Here is an 18,696-nt window from a genome sequence, read left to right as displayed (position 1 = left end):
GGCTCTGCTTTACTTTGCAACGTCTTTCTCAGGTGGCGGTCGCATCAGATTCCTCCCTCAGGACGTTTGTGTGGCAGCCGTGTGCCAGGGCCCCATCCTGGAGCTGGTGCCAGAGGAACCGCACCAAGAGCCAGCTCCAGGCCTCGGCCTGCGCAGGGGGGGCTGCGTCCCCACGGGCTCAGTGCTCTCAGAACTGCCCGCTCACAAATGGCCCCACAAGAAACACGACTGTCCTTACGCCTGCCAGTGAATGCCCCGCAAAAGATTTCCAGGAGTGTTTGCATTCACAACAACTGTCTGCACCCAACTCTCACGGTGAAAATCAGGTGGAACCGCTGCCTATCGATCCCACCGGATGAAGTATAGAAGACATGGCAAGTCCACACATTCAGGAGAATGGGTTCAGGTTGCATTGCAGTGAAACAGATCGCAGTTTTCAAAGTGTGGTGGCAAACCCACTTTCATATCAGAGCAATTTCCCCTCTCTGTTGCAGCAGCAGGAAGTGCAGAGTTAGCTCTCCTTTACCTGTTTCTTTTTTTTCTTTTGTGCATTTCTGGGGCTCTTCAGTTCCCTCCTGCTGTATTTCAGACCGCGTGCTCTCCTTGCATGAAATGCTCTGTCTATCTCTCTATTATTATTCCCTCTAAACTTTCTTTGTTACCTGCTCCGTCTCCTATTATTTCTACTGTGTCATCAAAAACTGACTCCGTACAGTCTGCCAATTAGCCTTTGTCTGTCAGCACATTCATCAGCATCCTGAAGAGTGATGGTGAATGGCAGAGCATGGCAGTGCTATTTGATATGCAGCCGTATGTCCTTGCACACAGATGTACCACTGCTGATGAAGCGGGAGGATGTGGCTTAGATTTCCCGGAGACAAAACTTTTGGGAAAGTGCAGATACAATTAGCGACAAATGAAATAGAGTGAATTATGAAAGCAGCACTGGCAATGCTTCAGAATTAACAGCAAAGTGCACAGAACTTCTTTGCATTTAAAATAGGCTGTTATGAATGTGGACCTCCTATGTGTGCAAAGGATAAAAGTCTGACATGGATATTTCCAGGAAACAAAGAGAATTAACAGTGTAATCTGATATTACATACCTGCAAGTGAGTAATGCAAATACAGCTGCTTCTGTACTTGTTGCAGAGAAAATAGTATGACTTCGGTGTACAACACGCACTGCATTCTTCTGTGGAAATATATAAGTATGCATTATTCAAAATTCAAATATTAATGATCACATAAATATTCTATGATCTTGGCTATTACTTTCAGAACAAACATTTTAATTTTAAGATGTCATATTTGTAAAAGCTGTATTTTGAGTAAGAAAGAGAGAGAGGAAGGGAGAGGAAGACCCCTTTAAAGGTGTCTCGGTGTCTTGCCATGGTATCTTTGCTTAGCAAATACACGGCACGATTAAATTTTTTTTTGCTCTACAGTGTTCACCTGCTTAAACATTTACAGTGCTACTACCGAAAAAAAAAGCACAGGGAGAAATGGAAAGCAAATGCACACTAGTTTGTGTTTGGATGAACTGGAGGTCTGAGAGTGCGGGCCAGTAGGTAGGATTAGATCTATGGGGCTGAGCTTTAGAGCAAACTTCAAGGATATGTGGGAGCAGAGCAGCGGGACTAGGAGAGAAGCTTATAAAACCCCAACCTCCTGTCACTAGATCTTTATGGAGAAAGAGACGTTTCCAAATTAATCAGAAAGCAAAGCAAAACAATAAATTAAAAAATATTAAGCACAAATGAGAGAGTTACGACTTGTCTAGACAATCTGGATCAGAATTTCAAAGGGAAGGAATAAGAAAATTATATTCATGCCAGAAGTCAGCCTTTGTGTATGCAAATGGATAGTTATTACCAATGATGCAAGTAGATTTCCAGATATCATTTCAGAATCAGCCCCTCACATCTGAACGAGCTCTATTCTGCAAGAGCTCGGCACGCGCCCCCGGAGCCAGATTCCCAGCAGAGCTCTGCAGTGCCATCACAGTGGGGCGGGACGCATGAAGCACTTGGAAAAAGTTGGCTCTCACTTCTTTAGTTAAATGGAAACAAAGTGCTTTTGGGAGGGTAGAGTTGAGTGCGAGTAAGAGCGTACAGAAACTGCCCCAGAAGTGTTCTGCAGATTTGCACATTCTACATCCATCAATACTTGCTGATCCTGATCAGTCCCCTCAAATCATTTCCATTTCTCGGGGGCTCCTGCACACGTCCCAAGGAGCCCGGCAAAACCCAACTCTGAGCTGTGCTACAAGAGAGACGCTCACGGACACAAATAGGAACGAAGTGTCCACAGAGCCCTCCTGCCTTGGCAGCTCTTGACTGTGCCCAGCACGGCACCGCAGTTGTTAGCGTGGGGGACACCGAAGCACGGCCTCCTGCCCGTGGTTCCACCTCTCAGCTGCAACAATGCAACAGTTTGACTTCGTCCTTAGAAATCCTCACACCTCACCAGCGTGTTTATTTGTGGTTCCCTTGACCAGCGTTCATTTGCTCGTGCCCTCAGCACCATGGTTTCCTGGCAGCAGGATGCGGGTGCTCTGAAAGCGTTCTCTGAGGGGGAGCACCGTGCTGAGGAGCTCCGAGGAGGCTCTGGTTTGCAGAGCGTGTGGGATTTGGTTGCATGTATTAAAGAATATCTAATTAGTGCATGTATCTGTCTCGGTGATAAACAGGGATAGTTACGATCGTTTATATGCACGGAGGCAAGAAGTCAGCTCTAATGCGGTTAAAAATATTGAACAGTCGATCTCAGGAAGAGTTGTACAGGGGCCAGGGGAACTTGAGAAACAAGATGTCTGCAGAAAGATCTATTGGAACAAGACGTGACGACAGCCTGTGCACACAGGTACTGCGCGCACGATGCCGACAGCAATGGAAGCAGGCTGGTTACAAGGTGGGTGCTTGGCACGGTGCAGGGCAGGAGCAAGCCCACAGCCATAGGAGGCTCCTGCAGGCTCCCTGGGGGCTCTGTGCCTTCTCCTCATGTTCCTCCTGCCTCACTTTTTGGAGAAAGCGCAGTCATGGAGCGGCACAATGGGGACAGGCCCTGTGCTCCGCAGGCCCGAAACTGTCTGCAGTGCTGTGGGTGGTATCCAGGCTGCACCCAGGTAACGAGCACCTCCAGCCGAGGAACGCCGCGATCGGGCTCTTGTCTGATTTCATGGAGGAACCATTCTCCTTGTCTCAGCGTGCTTCTCTTTGCTGCATTTGTGTTAACTGTGAGGTTTTCACGTATTTGCTTATAGGTCTGTGCCTTTCCATTTGCTGATGGCAGAACGAATATATTGTGCCATATTCTGTGTCACTGGGTAAGCCTCTGTCTCTCCAGCTTCCTTTCCAACGTTAACAAACTCCTGGCAGAGGTCCCTATCAGCCAGCCGCTCGTTAGTCGCGTTAGGAACTGCATCTCATATTGCTCTGCAGAGAAGCGGTGCTCAGTGTCCTCCACGAAATGAGCAATCGGCTTCCAGGGCTCGAAGTGGACATGGAGCTTGGAGGAATAATCCTTCAGCCATCGCGGCTGACTTATTCACGCTGTTAGCATCTGAAACTGCTGCTGGCCAAATGGTGCTCAACAGGGTCACACCTCAAGGATGCAATTCATTTTCCTTATAATTACCGCTCTGTTCTAAGAGTCTGGACAGTCTCTTTAAAGACAGTTTATCTGCAGGTTCAATAAAACCACTCAAAACCACTGAAGAAATAACCTTCAGAAATGGCCCATGAGCACGGTGAGGATGGGGAGAACTGGGAAGAGCCGCTGCTGCCATAGCGGGTCGCTTCCTATCAGCAGCTCTTTGGGCAGATGTGGGAGCTGACACTGACTGTGCTCAGCGGGAGGACGATGGGAGCGGCACGGCGGCCAGCAGGCGCTGCAGCTGAGGATTGTATTGGGACCGCTGCCACCTGCTCCAGGTGCATGGACTGGCAGCTTGCTCTGCTCAACACCAGCCAGGGAGATGGGAACTTCAAGGAACGTTTCTTGCAGAGCTTCAGCCCAAACGACAGAAAGGTGCTGGGAGTGGCAGCGGGCAGCTTGCAGCCACCTCCAGACCAGAAACGTGAAATAAAGGCCGTGAGAATCCACCTCCAAACCCAGTCCTCCGGGTGGGCTTTGGTCTGATTCACATCTCAATCCACAAGAATTTGAGACTGATATCAGGTCTGGACTCTGATAATATCTCCTGCAGTTCTGACACGTTGCTTCTTTCAGACCAGATTCACGTGCTGTGTCAGTTTTCTTTGCAGCGGGAGGCAGACAATTCTGTGTTGCACTTTACCTTTGCATTTTCATCTCCTGTAATTCCTTCTGATACATTTCGCCACATGATCTTCAGATAGGATTTGTGTTTTCTCTTGGGCTGTTTCTACTGTCCTACATATGTCAGTAACTTTTTGCAGAGTCAGACCGTCTTCCCTGAAGAATTTCCTATTGTCATCACTTCTGAGCCCCACTGCAGTTGCTGCCCCTGTTAATTCCCTTAAAAAGATACTCAGTTCTGTGGCACCAGCAGGTCTGCGTGGCACTGTCAGCCTGGGACGTGCTGCTTAGAGACAGATATCCCACTGCTTTCACACAAAACCTAAAATAACTTTTCTAGACATAAAATCAGATGGCTACTTGGGTGATGGGCCACATACCACCAGTACGAATCCTCCTTTGTTTTTACCTAGTTACTTGTGTACTGCTATGGACATATTATCTGTTAAATACTGTACATACAAAGCAGTTGATAGAATATCTATGATTTTCCTTATTCCTCAAGTTAAGTACACACACTGCATTCCCCAAAACTTCCTGTGCACCTGCTTCTCAGCCTAGAACTGTAACACATTACATTACAGAAGAGACATTTTCATGGACACAAATGGGAATTAAGTGTCCAATTCAGTAGACTTTTAATTGGAGCTGAGCAACCACAAAGCCTTTGAAGAACTCTGCTACGCTGAACCTCTTAATTTAGCCCAAACCTGTTTGCTGATGGAAATCCTAAGGCAGCTGTAGGTGAAGGTTTCCTTTTGCTCCAGTATCCACATCATCATTCACAAAACATCCAACAAGTTCAGCCTTAACAAAGTTCATATCTGGCTGAGAAACAGACTTATTCTATATTTTTTTTCACCCTATAGCAAAACCATATAGAAATGTTGTTACATTTAGCAGGAAAATTAAATGTTCCCCTCTGTTTTAGAAAATAAGTTATGTTTCTTTCAAACAGAAATCGCTTTTGCTAAAGATCTGTTCTGCAGTGGAAATGAGCAGCTTCTTACCTGAAGTGGGGATTCTTCTAATGATAAATGCATTTCTTCAAATCACAGTTGTACACATTATACATACTTTAATAAAACCCAATTGTCTATTAAGATAGATATTTTTAAAATTCTTTTTCCATTTTTTTTCTGATAATGTCAATACACACAGAAATCTTTGAATATCAGAAAAACAAGCACCAATAAGCAATGCTGTGAATGCCGAGGAGTCAAAGCACAGCTACGAAGGGGAAGTATCTCTCGCACACGGTGCCGATGAAAAGATGACCAATATTTCAGAGATTCTGGCTTAAGTCACAGAAGACTGTTCTCTCCAGTCATTCATATTTCACAGCACTTGTTTAGGACAGCGTCGTGTTTGCCTTCATTTTTAATTTGGTACCCGAGGAAGTGGTGCAGTGCCTGGTTATCAGGTGCTGTGCTCGGTTCCTGGGAAGAAGGCAGCCCTCCTCGGGTGGGTAATATGTCTGCCATCTGCACATGTACATCAAATTCATGTTTTACTTTCTTCCTTTGTATTCCACGTATACTGCAGCAGATAAGGCTAGACAAATGCACTTTCATTGACAAAGACTCACAGAATGCTTTGGGGTGGAAAGGATATTTGGTGATGGTATCTTGCACAGTTTGTCCCCTCCGCACCACGGCAGGATTGATTGCTTTATCACCAAATGATCCCTGATGGATGAGTTTGGGGTCTGGGCATCAGTTAAAAGTGAGGATGATAATTCAGTTTTACTGATGCCACTGAAAGGGGAAGTTAATCTATTAAAATGTTTAGAAGTTTTACAATTTCCCATAAAGTGTTTAAAGCTGAGCTTCTCAACCTTTGCCGCGCCGTGACCTGTTCTTTCTTCTTATCCGCCTTTCATCCGTGCACACAGCATGGACTAACCCGCTGGCCTCCAGTACGGCTTTGAGGGAGGTTAAGAACATAAAGGATCTCATACACAGATCAAAAGGAGCGCTGAGATTTGGAACAAGCGTTACACAGGACAGGGGCTGGCAATCCGGGCTGGTCAGTGTCACGTCTCTGGCAGCTCCTCCTTGGGCTCACGGCCTCGCATCCCCGCCTGGCTCAGGGTGCGCAGCCAGGTGCGCTCCCAGCTGCAGGAGGTTCTTGCAGGAAAGCTCCTGGTGCACGTCTGGCAGGGCTCTGACAGCCTGTGGTGCGACTGGTCCGCCCAGAGCACTCAGCACTGAGCCCTCTGCACCTGGAGACCTCTTCCCATGGCCTCTGCAGAGGTGACCGGCTGGCAGGCGGGTGCCATCACGGCAGCCCCCGGGGCCTTGTGACAATGGCACCTCTTGGAGGTGTGGTTTCCCCCCCAGGACGATGTTGCTCTGCAGCACCTCAAAGGCAAAGCTTGTGCAAAACCACCCCAGCCCCAGCACAACGAGGCACTGGGACAGATGCAAATGTGCGAAAATCAGAATAAAGGAAATTAATATCTGACACCTACAGACATATGCACATAAATATAAATACATTTATATAAAAAAGCAAATAGTTTTTCCCAGAGTGAGGGAGCTGTATTTGCTGCTCGGGCTGTGCCAACACCCATGCAGCTGAGCGCACGGCCGCTCACACTGCGGCACGCTTCACCCACGCCGGTGCAACCCGTTCTCCCACCGTGTCTAATGCTGATTAGCAAGGAGTCTGAAAGCTCAGCAGAGGAAAAAGCGTAGGACAGAATTATAATAATGGCAGAGACAAAGGTAGAAAAAAGGCAATGGATATCATCAGCACTGCATTTTTGTGCGAGAAGTCATGAGGTAGTAAGGAGTTCTGAATAATGCAGCTGGCAACTGCCATGAAGTAAAGCTGCCTCCGCTGGATACTCTGGGGTTTCCCATTTGGTCCCTGTCTGATGGAAACACAAACATCTGAAACATGGCACAGACATGTTGGCTGCGCTGGGAAAGCAAGGGAAAAGTGCCCCTCTGTTTTAGGGTCAGTGGGAATTGCCACAGAAAAGTTACCTGTGTGCCAGCAAGGCAGCAGACTGGTGTCCTCCCTGTTAACTAGGTTAGAAGGATTTTAGGAAAAGAGGAAAATTTAGTGATGAAAAGATGGAAAAGAAGTTTAAACTAAACAGTGGTGGGATGGTGCAGCAGAGAATGCATTGCTCAGACCTTAATGGTCATGACCCAAGGCCTCTGTGCGGTGGAGGGGCCATGCCCCGTCCATCTCTGTGGATCCCATCCCTGGAATGGTAATTCTCATCTCTTGTTTTGCCTCAAACTGAGCAGAACCTTTTCCAGACTCCTGAATTTTTTTTATATAGAAATGAAAAAAAAAAATTCTGCTGCTTTGTCAATTTCTGACTCAGAGATTAAAGACAGCACAGTTAGCAAAGTGTTACAAAAACAAAGAACACGAGGGGACGGGGAAGGTCTGGGAAGGAGGGAAGGCTCTGCAATTCAGAGCAGCGTCCAGCTCAGGGCTGTCGCTGAGCTGCAGGGGCTGGCACAGCAGTTCAGCACTGAAAGCTGAATTTCCTTTTCTGCTCTGATTTATTCAGAACACAAGAGAATCCGAGTGGACACGGGCACCCCGAATCCCATAGCGGGAATGGAGCAAACCAACAATACCGATACTAGTTTTTTTCGTCTGCTCGCACTCCGAGGCTTCAGGCGCCGGCTCCCTTCCCCGCACACAGCTGCTTTGCAGCTCTGCCATGCACTTGCAGCTTGAACGCCCGGCTCACGCCTGCGTGCTCCGCAGCGTGCACCCGCCCAAACCCGACGGGCAAACAGCTGTAAAGCTCCGACTCAGCACGCACCCGCGGGCGACTGCACTCAGCCCGCACCTATCAACCTTCGGAACTCCCCCCGCACCACACGCGTCCCCGTGCCGACGCTCTTCTTCGCTCCGAGCGCGGCGGTGACATCAGAGTGATGCGGGGCACAGCGCGGGGCCCGCGTCGGACGGGGCCGTGCGAGCCCCTCACCGGGGCGGCCTCACGGGACCGCGCAGCCGCTCCGCGCTCACGTCGCTTTCGGACGGCGTCTGCCATCGCAACGCGCCGTGCCCCGCTTTCATTTCGGCTCCGGGCGGGAGCAGCCGCCCCGCAGCGGGACCCCGCGGCACGGCCCCGCCAGCTGCGTGCACCGCGCCGGGCGCTGCTGCGTGAGCCCGCGCTGCTCCGCGCCGTCAGGGGGCACTCGGCGCCGCTCCCAGCGCAGCCCGGGTCATCCGCTCCCCGCCGCGGTAATGGGCTTTGTCTGGTACAGGGCAAACCCCATTAGGCGTGAAAAGGCAGAGCTATGCAAAGGAGCCGGCACTGACAGCCTGTTAAATGAGGAAGGTTCTGCGGGATAGCGGGACTCAGCTGTTTTGGAAAAAATATTCGCGCGCAGACACGCGCTTTCCATTTTTTCTCCTGTTTTTTTTTTTTTTTTTTTGTCAGTAAAAATAGGATCTCAGTTTGCTGAATATATTCTTAGCTGCTGTGCGCTATCATTCACTGCTCGCTTTACAACTGCTGTTTTGTCTGCCTCGGCCCAACCCCAGGGCACAATACCTCCACGTCTCCTCTTGCCATGTCTCGCAATCCTTTGGTTTTACAGAATTACGTCATAGGAACGAACGCGCTCGGCCGGCAGCAGTTCTGAATGCGAGCGGGCGGCTGCACCTGCGGGAGCTGGCGTGGCCGTGCTGGAGATGCTCGGCGCTGCTCGGCCCCGCGCTCTGCGGGCCGGGCCAGGCCGGGACGGGACGAGCAAGCAAAGCCGGGTAGTTACAGAGGCACAGTGTAAATAACTTCAGCGTCCCGTGCTGGTGCTGAGAATGTAAGGCAGGCAGCTCTTGCACTTGTCGTCTTTTAGTTTCCTTTTCACTTAAACCCGCGGATAATGGAAACTCGGGTTTTGCTGAGCAAATGGAATAAGGGTGCTGGAGCCTGGCCACGGCTCCAGGCCATCCCGAGAGGCTTGAGAAAAGGCTCTTCTGGGCTCGTTCCTGTGCCCGCAGACCTTGTGGCAGGCACCGTACGCAGTCGGTGTTGTTCAGATTAGGACTGCGATTTTTTTTTGCTGATTTGGTCAGTTTGAGCTTTTCCAGCGGAATTTCTCTAGAGGGCAGTAAGGATTCAAAGCAGCCTCAGTACGTAAGTGTCTATGTATATAAATTTGGTAGAAATGACAGATCATCTTTGCACAGCAGTAAAGGTTACAAGAGTGGGTGCACATGTAGGGTAGAGCAGCTAAAAGCACATACAGCGTACTGTACACTCTTCCTTCTCATAGCATCACCCAGGATGATATTTCATTGCACATTTGTATTCTAAATTACTTAAAGTATTCTGCTTTTAATCTTGTTGAGAAAGGGCCTTTTTTGTTAGGGAAGATTCAGTTCAGGTTAGCGGAGGGCACGGTAACAGGGATACAAATTGGAGAAATAAGCCAAGGGTCCGCGTGAAACCCTTTGATTAACACCCGGAGGGCTGAGACAAGAATTTCTTCTGCGACTCCTACCTATTACTTCCAGAAAACTGAGGACACAAAACCTAGAGCTAGGTCACAGTGCAGCGCACGTGCTCATTCTCTGGCTGCAATGTGGTTGAGCGAGCTCAGGTTCAATGGGACACACGGAGGGAGGGCCACGCTGCAGGGCAGGTGGCCGGAAAAAGTGATCAGCAATTATATCCCGGCCAATAGCTGATAATACGGTGTCCCTGCTTAAACTGCAATTTAAGCTGTTTATTAGGCCTGGCCATGCCATGGATGACAAAAGATCTTTGTGTGATCCTATAATATCTTTACATAACGTAATAGAAGCTCTCTCGGTTTCAGTGTATTAACCATTTCTCGTTGATTTTAAATAGGGCAGGTGTGGTTAAATTCCAGCCACGTTGTGTTCAGCCAGATGCAGGCAGGCTCACATTTCTGCAGGTGCCTCTTTCATTGATATAATGAGACACAAAGCTCAGAGGCACGAGAGGTACAGGCAGAGGCACACAGCTCTGAGATCCAGTTGCCTACAATGCCAAAGCAAAACACCCGAACCCTAAAATCTGAGTTCAACCTGGTTTGCAGACTCGGAGATCTGAACGGACAATGTAATTTATGATCCAGTAATTCAGGGAGCCAGTGGATTTCCTATCTCTGTTACAGCAGTGAGGTTCCCCAGATCCACTTTACTCAGGAGTTCGCAACAGCAGCTGCTACTGCTTGACATTTTTTCAAGTTAATTCCCAAGGCACACGTAGAGATGAAGGCCATCCCTTCCTTTCTCCCTTTTACTTGGTATTAATACAAACTCCTTCCTTGCAGCAGCACCTCCACACTCTCAGCCACTTCCAGCCCGCCAAGGAGCGCGCCATGCACCGGCTGCTCTCAGCCTGGGCAGGCACCGACCGCACAGCTTGGGAGCAGTGCCCGCACCAGCCCTGGTGCGCAGTCATGTCTGAGAACCTCAGGTACACAGATAGCATCATCAACATCTGGGCAAGCGTTGTGCCACAAATTAAAGTTTGGGGCAAAAACATCAAAAGTAGCCGGGGCACTTTAAATTAACAACCGAGGTACAACTTTCCACAGCAACTGTTTCAAACAGAAAATTAGAATGGAATGAACAATGTGAGAGTGGGCTAGGTTTTATTGTGAGATTATATTTTTAAGGAATACTAAATTTAGGATCTAAAGATGTTCATACTTGAATATATTTAAATAATTACTCTGTAAAATATTCATCCTACAATCTGTATTCTTGCTTTTCAGGTGTCTTAGCATCCAACAAAGCTGTATTCCTGGCCTTAAAAAGTATGTTTCTTGCCTGAAACAAATTTAAACAATAATGTAAGATGCCATAAAACCTGAAACCACTTATGTCAAGTCAACAGGAGATTCCGTCAGGATAATTCCTTCCGTGTTTACAAAGCAGCTCGGCTTCACCCAGCGCTTTCACCTCTCCTCTTCCCCGTCCTGCTCTTGGCGGTGCAGTCTCCTGTCCTGGGCTGTGGTGTGGCAGCAGCCCTGCAGGTGTGGTTACCAGAGGCACCTGGGCAGCCCTGGCCGTGCTGTGACAGCCGTGCTGGTGCAGTCAGCACTGTGCTCCCTGGGCCGTTCTGAAGAGCTGATCCCCGGTGGAAGCGACCCAGGTTAAATCACCCATCTGTCCCCGGGAGAGATGTTACTAAGGTAATAGGTGCTCGTTACCAGAAGTGACGTGAGGAATGGTTTCCTGAGCCAAGCACATGTTTTACGGGTTTACTCAGCACAGACACTGCTCTAGGATTTTCACGAAGGGCGGGTGCTAGCCCTGTGGCTGGGCTCTCAGTAGGGCACCCAAAGCAACAGCTGAACAAGGGTGAGAAAACCCAACCCCTCCTCACCTAACGCACTGCGTGTGATGAGATCCTCGCTGAGCAGTTACGTCACAAGTACTCAGGGAGCTTCCACTCCCGTGTTAGGTTGTTTGGTACAAGCAGGAAGGCTCATAAATAGAAGTACCCCTTCAGAAGAGGAATATCTACCTAAAATAGATCTATTTCAAAGCCAGTGGCCCAAGAGCAATTGCTGTTCGGGGTCCTCAATATAATTCAAACCACACTCTCTCTCAGAAAAAGCTTTTAGTTAAGGGGCTATGATTTTAAAAGGCTTTATACCCCACATGTGCACTATGGATCATGGAACTAGGAAGCAGTAAAAGCTGAATACAGCTAGTATACTAGGGACTGACAGCATTATGACTTTTATCAGTTGTAGGAGAAATAAGTCCAGTCTTAGAAAGACAGTTAAGCCAATATGGCCATGCTCCTATGCTAAAGATTTATGGCGCACAGTCCACCCTATAAAGCCATTGTTCAGAAACCAAGGGCTCGAAAATCCTTGTTCAGACAAGTAGTCCTTGTTCCCAAGTTCCACTGAACTTCCTTCCCTTTAGCTAGAACAATCTTCCCCAAAAGCACCAGACAAGTAAGCGGAGTGCATGAGATGCAGGCCAACAAAGGCAGCCTTTCATGCACAGTCCAGCTTGCCTTGCAGCAGCATCTGGAACAAGAAGCCAAACATCAGGAACTCGTCATCTGGAAGATACATGGACGAGCAGAGCAGACCTGGAGCAGCTTATTCCTGGCTCAACTGATGACATCTTCTATTGCTTGTGCCACAGTTCCCCCATCTATACAGCTACACAGATAAAGCTACTTTACAAAGCCCTTTCATATCTGTAAATGAAAAACATAAATGCCAAGTGTCATAAAGACACTTAAAGTGTCAAGAAACGTTTAGATATAGCGTTGAGAGACATGGTTTAGTGGGGTTATTGGTGGTAGGTGGATGGTTGGACTAGGTGATCTTGTAGGTCTTTTCCAACCTAGCTAATTCTATGATTCTATGATTCTATAACGAAAATATTTTTGTGGGTTATTCGGAATTATTGGAAATCCATACAGGACATTGCTCCTGGAATGTTATTTCAGTGGCACTTTTTCAGCAAGAGTGCTTTCCTCCAAGAACATAAAGGCCTGAAAGGATGAAGTAGATCAGGTTTAGTGGTCAGGATCAGTCAGTTACTCTTACTGCAGTTAGAAGGAGTTGAAGGGAAGATGGGTGGTTTCAGGAAGGTACCTACGGGGAGATGTGTGCCAGGATTCAAGCCTGGTGATTCATAAGCTGTTCGTCAGTAGCTGTTAAATATCTGCTTTTTGCCAACGCTCACTGTTTCAGTCTGCCAAAGATACTGGATAAACAGTCGCTGTAAAAAATTTATAGTTACTCTGGGGAAAACAAAAGCTTTTTGTGGCATAATGCTACATCATAAATTAAAACTTTTTTTTTTTAAATTAAGAAGTTACATCATGTTTTGATGTAATGTGATGTGGCAGGTCATGCTTTTAATTTTAATAAGCTTAAAAAAGAGAGAGAGAAAGACAGAGAGAGAGATTTGGGAATATAAATATTGTTTCTGAACCTATAACATCTCTTGTTGGAGGCTAGCAAAGCAGGTTCACCTCTGCCACTCGGGTTCAAGTCTTATTTCAGAAAAACAATTTGAAATGACTTCTGGAGGTATCAGCATCAGTTAATGAACTGAATTTCCACTCCACAGACCTTTCAGGAAATTGCCAAACAGCATTAGCACTCCTATTGTATTTGTCATACTTAGGAATTGCTGTGCTTTGAAAGCGCTGTCATCTCCAGCTTACCTTGTTAGAAGCACCTTGTAACATCCAAGCGTCTTCAATTAAAAAAAAGTCATCTGGGAGAGCCAGCAGCATGTTTCAGTGGTGCTTGAAGTCAGTTCCCACTGATTTCAGGAGCAGTTGCAGGACTCCAAGTGCATCTCTGAATAGCCAGTCCTTAAGCAGAGGAATCTCATTTTGGACTTCAGAACTGAGCCCCATCAGACAAGCAGTCACTCGAAGCAGCAGCAGGTCTTCTGGCATCGTACGGTTATGACAGAGCAGAATTCATGTATCTTTAAACTGATGCGAGCTTTCCGCACATCTCAGACGAGGCCTGCAATCAGGAACAGAGAAGTGATAAACTTTAGGTCCTCTTTTCCAGAAAAAAATCCTCTTTTGATGTTTATGCATGAGCTAGCACAAAGGGATGCTAGCCTTGATCTGAACCCTTGGTCGCCTCCATATGGGAGGAATCAGACCTACTGCAGGACTACCACAGAGGGGAAATAGTTTTCTATTCAGCATGTAACCTCCTGAGTCTTATTTTTTATTATTTTTTTCCCCAGTTCAATCCTGATCTGAACCCTGCATTTATTCAGTCATATCTGACACAACGTTACTCGATGGCCCCTGCTCTCTTCTCCCTGACTTGGTCTGACTTGGCCATATGTGACTCTCGGAGGGCGATTGCCCTCGTCGCACGTTGGCTTTGGCTGCGGAGGAATCCTGGAGCTCTCATTGCCTCCGCTGGCAGAAACTTGGCACTTCCCGGAGAAGCCTTGCATTAGCCTTGGGAGAACGAAATAGGAAATGACTCCTGTAACACAGCTGAGCAATGCGGTTCATTTCGAGCTGCTCCGACAACCACCTCACCCTCTGCTAAGCCCGAGGTAATTGTTTAGGGGCTGTTTAGGGCAGTTCCATTTCATTCTTCTTTCTGATTTCTTTTTTCAGTTCTCTTATTTATTTTCCTAATAGTTTATTTTTCCATCCTCTCATTTTTATATTTTTAATCGTATTCAGAATAGAGGCACAAGGGTGACCCATTGTCCTCACAAGTGACATCTAGTCTCCGACTTGACTGACAGGAGGTACCATTAGAATAAGCATCCCTTCCCCGACAGAGGCGATCCATGTTAACATTTCTGTTCTCTGGGCTATATATTTGATCTTACATAGCTGTAAATTACGAGTGACTCCATCAAAGTCAGAGGCATTGCTCCAGTGCTAACATGGTGTAGGTCAGCTCAGATTCATGCTTTTGGGATTTCAGACGTCTCGCTGGGGCTCCTGTTGCATTTCTGGTCACTTCTCTCATTCAGCTTTGTACGTGCTTAGAGTAAGTTGGCAGAAGTGCCCGATACATGTGCTTATCACACGAGTCATTGCCTTGATTTTCTTGAAGATCAGGTTCACACTGGTATTTGAACTTGGTTACGGAGACAGAAACGTACAGTACATTACTATGTTATAAGTCATATCAGGGCAATATCAAAACAGAGCAGAAGTTAAACAAAGCATCTGAAATCATTTCTCTGTGTACACAGAGTACGTCTCCTTGGGGTAAAACTGATCTTTCAATTCAGAGTTCACATGGAAAGTAAACTACAGGAGACAGAGAAAGTTCAACATCATCAGCTGAAGAGAACAGGGTGAGATTAAACTTGAGACAGTTAAGCTGTAAATAGGAAAAAGATTTTGTCTTCAACTCCACAATTTTACACTCGTGTTCTATGAATGTTTCCAGTACTGGCAATTCTCTACATCAGAGACGAGCTCAGAATGTTAGAGGAGAGCTCAGTGGCAAAGGACAAGGAATGCGGAGTTTGACTCGTGAGAAGGAACACGCTCACTAGGAGTTACCGTTTACAAAACTCATTTCAGGAGGTTCAAAACCACAATGAGATCAAAGGGTGCCAACCTTCTGAAAAGGGAAAGCCGTGCAGAAATTGGTGCACAGGGGAAGTAGGAAGGGCCAGAGGTGGGTGAATGCAGAAGGCTCTTTGTAACTGATAGAAAACAGAGAAAGGGTTTTTAAGAACTTCATACACTTTGTATTCTCTTAGATAATGAGAACATAAAACGTCTGGTTCTCATCTTTTTTACACTTATGTAAAATTAGGATCAACTCAACAAGTTAATGGAGTTACACGGGTTTAAATCTGGCATAAGTGAGATAAGAAACAGGCCCATCAGTTCATTAAGGACTTCATTAACTGTGACTGGAATATCTTGCAGTGCCTGTGTTCCTGCAAATAAAAACATGAGGCCACAGGAAGGTATTCCACATGCCCTGATGTGTATGCATCCAACCAGCTGCCTGTTTCAAAGTCAGAAGCTAGAGGGCTCTGTACAGTTGCATCTCGTGCGGGTGAAAATGTATTTGTACAATACTGGGACTTGTGCAACAAGAGAGATGCACACCCAGGTGGGTCTGGCCTGTCATCAGCAACAGGCTGAGAGCAGAAAAGCGGGCATAAGTCTGCATGCACTCAAGACCTTCCATTTAATTAAAATTTGTTGTGGCTTACTGGCTTACAAAATTATCCTGTTTATGTTTATCTCACTTATTTATAAGTTAAATATATAACTACATTCCACTCTGCTGTGATTTCTGCCAAGGGATATGCTTATGGTCTTGTGATGCTACTCAACCCACTCTATACCAATTTTACTTAAACTTCAAAATAAAAGTATATTAAAAACTCCGTCCCCAGGAAGGATCTGGAAAGCAAGGGAACAAGCAGCTCCCTCAAAAACCTCGTTCCCCTTCATGATTGATGGGCTCCATTACTTCAACTTTGCTGTTTGATCAAATGGTAAATCATGTAAATATACCATGCGTGAGTGTCAAAGCAGTCTGAAAGAACTGAAAATTTTTGTTTAAGTTATAGGTCAAGCAGCAATTTCCCAGAACAACTCCTCATGAAAGCAAAGATTTTCTTCCTTTTAAGCACACATCAGACCAATCTAATTTACTAGGGAGAAAATTCACTTTAGTGCAGAAGGACAATCCAGATGTATACACTACTTACGCCCTTGTTAAGTGAAAATTGGGATAAGTGGTACTAAGTGGGTGCATAGATCTTAAGCTTGTCCTCTTCAATTGGGTGAATTTTACCCTTAATAGGAAGTATAAGTAGAGCATCTAGTTGTCTAGATTCTTATGAGAACCATTAACACACAGCTGAGATTCACCATAAAGATGCAACAGAAAATGTAAATTAATTGAGTGCTATTTTACCAGTTATATACTTCTCACTTATTGCTTCTCACGTGTAACTGTGGACTCTATTATGTCTTGTCCAAATTATGCTGAATAAAAGGTTTTGAATTCATTTCTATCATTTCTACATGGGATTTCCTTATGCATTTCTGCTCAATTTCTGCTATTCTGCTGAAAATTTATCATATCACAAAGGAATGCTGCAGACAATTTAGTCTTGTGTGATTTGGCATGTTTGTCCTTGTAAAGGTCTACTTGAACAGACTAGAATGCAGAGGAAGGCGAATGAAGCTCAGCAAAGAACATTCAATACAAGCACTCAAAGCAAACTAGATCACAGCCACAGCTTCTGCAGTCATGAAGGACCAAATGATGACTGTGACACTCAACCTGGGAAAGAGAGGGGATTCCAAATATGTCTGAGGTGAGAAGGGCACCAGAGGATGGTTGGCTGGGATTTTCAGGCATTTCTACAAAGGTGAGTACTGCTGTGCTGCAATGAGCAACGTAACGGCTATTTGACCAACCACTTCTGAAGTATTCAAACAAGGCAGAGTTAAAAGGATTATCAGGATAGGAATCACAATGATACTGAGGTCCAAAATGTAGAGGGAAAGCTGATGGGATCTGTATCAGTTTGATTTTCAGTTATTTATGTATTTTGGCACTCTGTTCCAGTTTTTGTATTTTGGGTTCTAATTCATGTTTGCCAGTTTGACTTTGTGCACGTAAATCCTGTTTAACTGCCAAGACTGAGGTGCCTTAGCATATGAGTCCATCCTTGATATAACCCAAGCCAAGAGGTCAAGGCCCAATTCTCTGATTCCCAAGGTACATTACCTCTATTATTCACACTGGTGTAACTCCTGAAATGGACTGGATTTCAGATATGCGGTTCTGCAGTGAAGGACAATGAAGAAGAACACACCACATCAGCTAGAGCTTGCCACACCTCTGTCCTGGAGAGGAGAGATACAAGTCCTTCAGTGATGGTTGCAGCGCAGTTCCCACTAACCTCTTCAAAACTGAGGACGGACGGACGGCTCCTCCCAGCTTGGTGGCACGGTCACTCCTACCATTTCATTACCAATCTCCATGCCTCATGATGATAAGGAAGGAAAACACTCTGAGTATCCTGAGAGCATTTCATTAGCTGTTCACAGGTAGGCGGCTTGAATTGCTAATTAAACTTGGAAGACTCTTTTCTTGTTTTGTTCTCTTTTTTTCAGCTTGACCCCAAATCAGCTTTATCTCTGGTTCAAAAAGCCTCCCTGTCCCAGGGAAATGTAAATGACACCTCTGTGTGAGTTAGTGATTTTGGCTCATGCCCTAATGCCACATCATTGCTTTGTACATCAAAAGAACGTTCTCTGACACAGACATTGGTTTACCTTAGCTGGAGTGACTCATCACTTTCCCACAATTAAATTTTTGGGCTCTAATGCAAAGCAGACTTATCTGCTTTGACAGGACAGTATGGAATAAACAGAAAAGACTAAATTTGTATTGGCAGCTACCACTGCGCTGCAGTTATGAGTAATGCAGCATAACTAGAAAGGACACCAAGCACCAAGAAATCAAAATAGATTCTGTAGCTGGAGAGCCAAAAAAGAAGAAATATCTGATGATCCCCTGTAACTGACTGTTCAGTATTGTATCAAGAACTGCCTGGGACCCACAGGAAGAAAACATTTCCAGTCTTCCCTTTCCTGCTACCCTTCCCTTTCCCTCTCCCTCTCCCTTCCCCTAATGGAGAAAACACAGAATGGGATCACATGAACTCCTCCAAGCCCCCGGCCCCATATTTCTGATGGGCTGGGCAGCAGCCAGCCAGAGATACTGGGCACAGGGACAAAATGTGGAATTTTGGTTTTATGCTCTCATCACATTGCTCCATCACTACGTCAGTGCACACAGACCAATAAACAGCACCTACAAATCAACAGAACTCCTTGGCACGTGCTTAAGCAAATTAGGACATGATTACAGTCAAAGATTTGGATTCCAAACCTTTGTACACTTCTCTTGTGATATTTTGTAATTGCTA

General features: G+C 46.2%; 2 long non-coding RNA genes across 3 annotated transcripts in view; one reads left to right on the top strand and one right to left on the bottom strand.

Annotated features, from left to right (window-relative positions):
* LOC110408111 overlaps positions 240-18,696 on the bottom strand; it is a 216,181-nt gene continuing 197,724 nt past the window's right edge. Inside the window, exons 4-6 of the long non-coding RNA XR_002444167.1 lie at positions 17,490-17,608; positions 13,445-13,757; positions 240-1,195 (exon numbers count right to left, since the gene is read on the bottom strand). This is a non-coding gene — a long non-coding RNA (uncharacterized LOC110408111). The remainder of the gene's footprint in view (positions 1,196-13,444; positions 13,758-17,489; positions 17,609-18,696) is intronic.
* LOC110408110 lies at positions 8,870-12,566 on the top strand. Of its 2 annotated transcripts, none has more exons than XR_002444166.1 (3): positions 8,870-9,403; positions 10,569-10,714; positions 11,016-12,566. It is a non-coding gene; the product is annotated as an uncharacterized LOC110408110 (long non-coding RNA). The 2 variants fall into 2 exon arrangements; XR_002444165.1 differs by having other exon boundaries at positions 8,872-9,086.

Source organism: Numida meleagris, chromosome 19 (genome assembly GCF_002078875.1).
Source record: "Numida meleagris isolate 19003 breed g44 Domestic line chromosome 19, NumMel1.0, whole genome shotgun sequence".
NCBI lineage: Eukaryota > Metazoa > Chordata > Aves > Galliformes > Numididae > Numida > Numida meleagris.
This window is presented reverse-complemented; position numbering and strand designations above follow the sequence as displayed.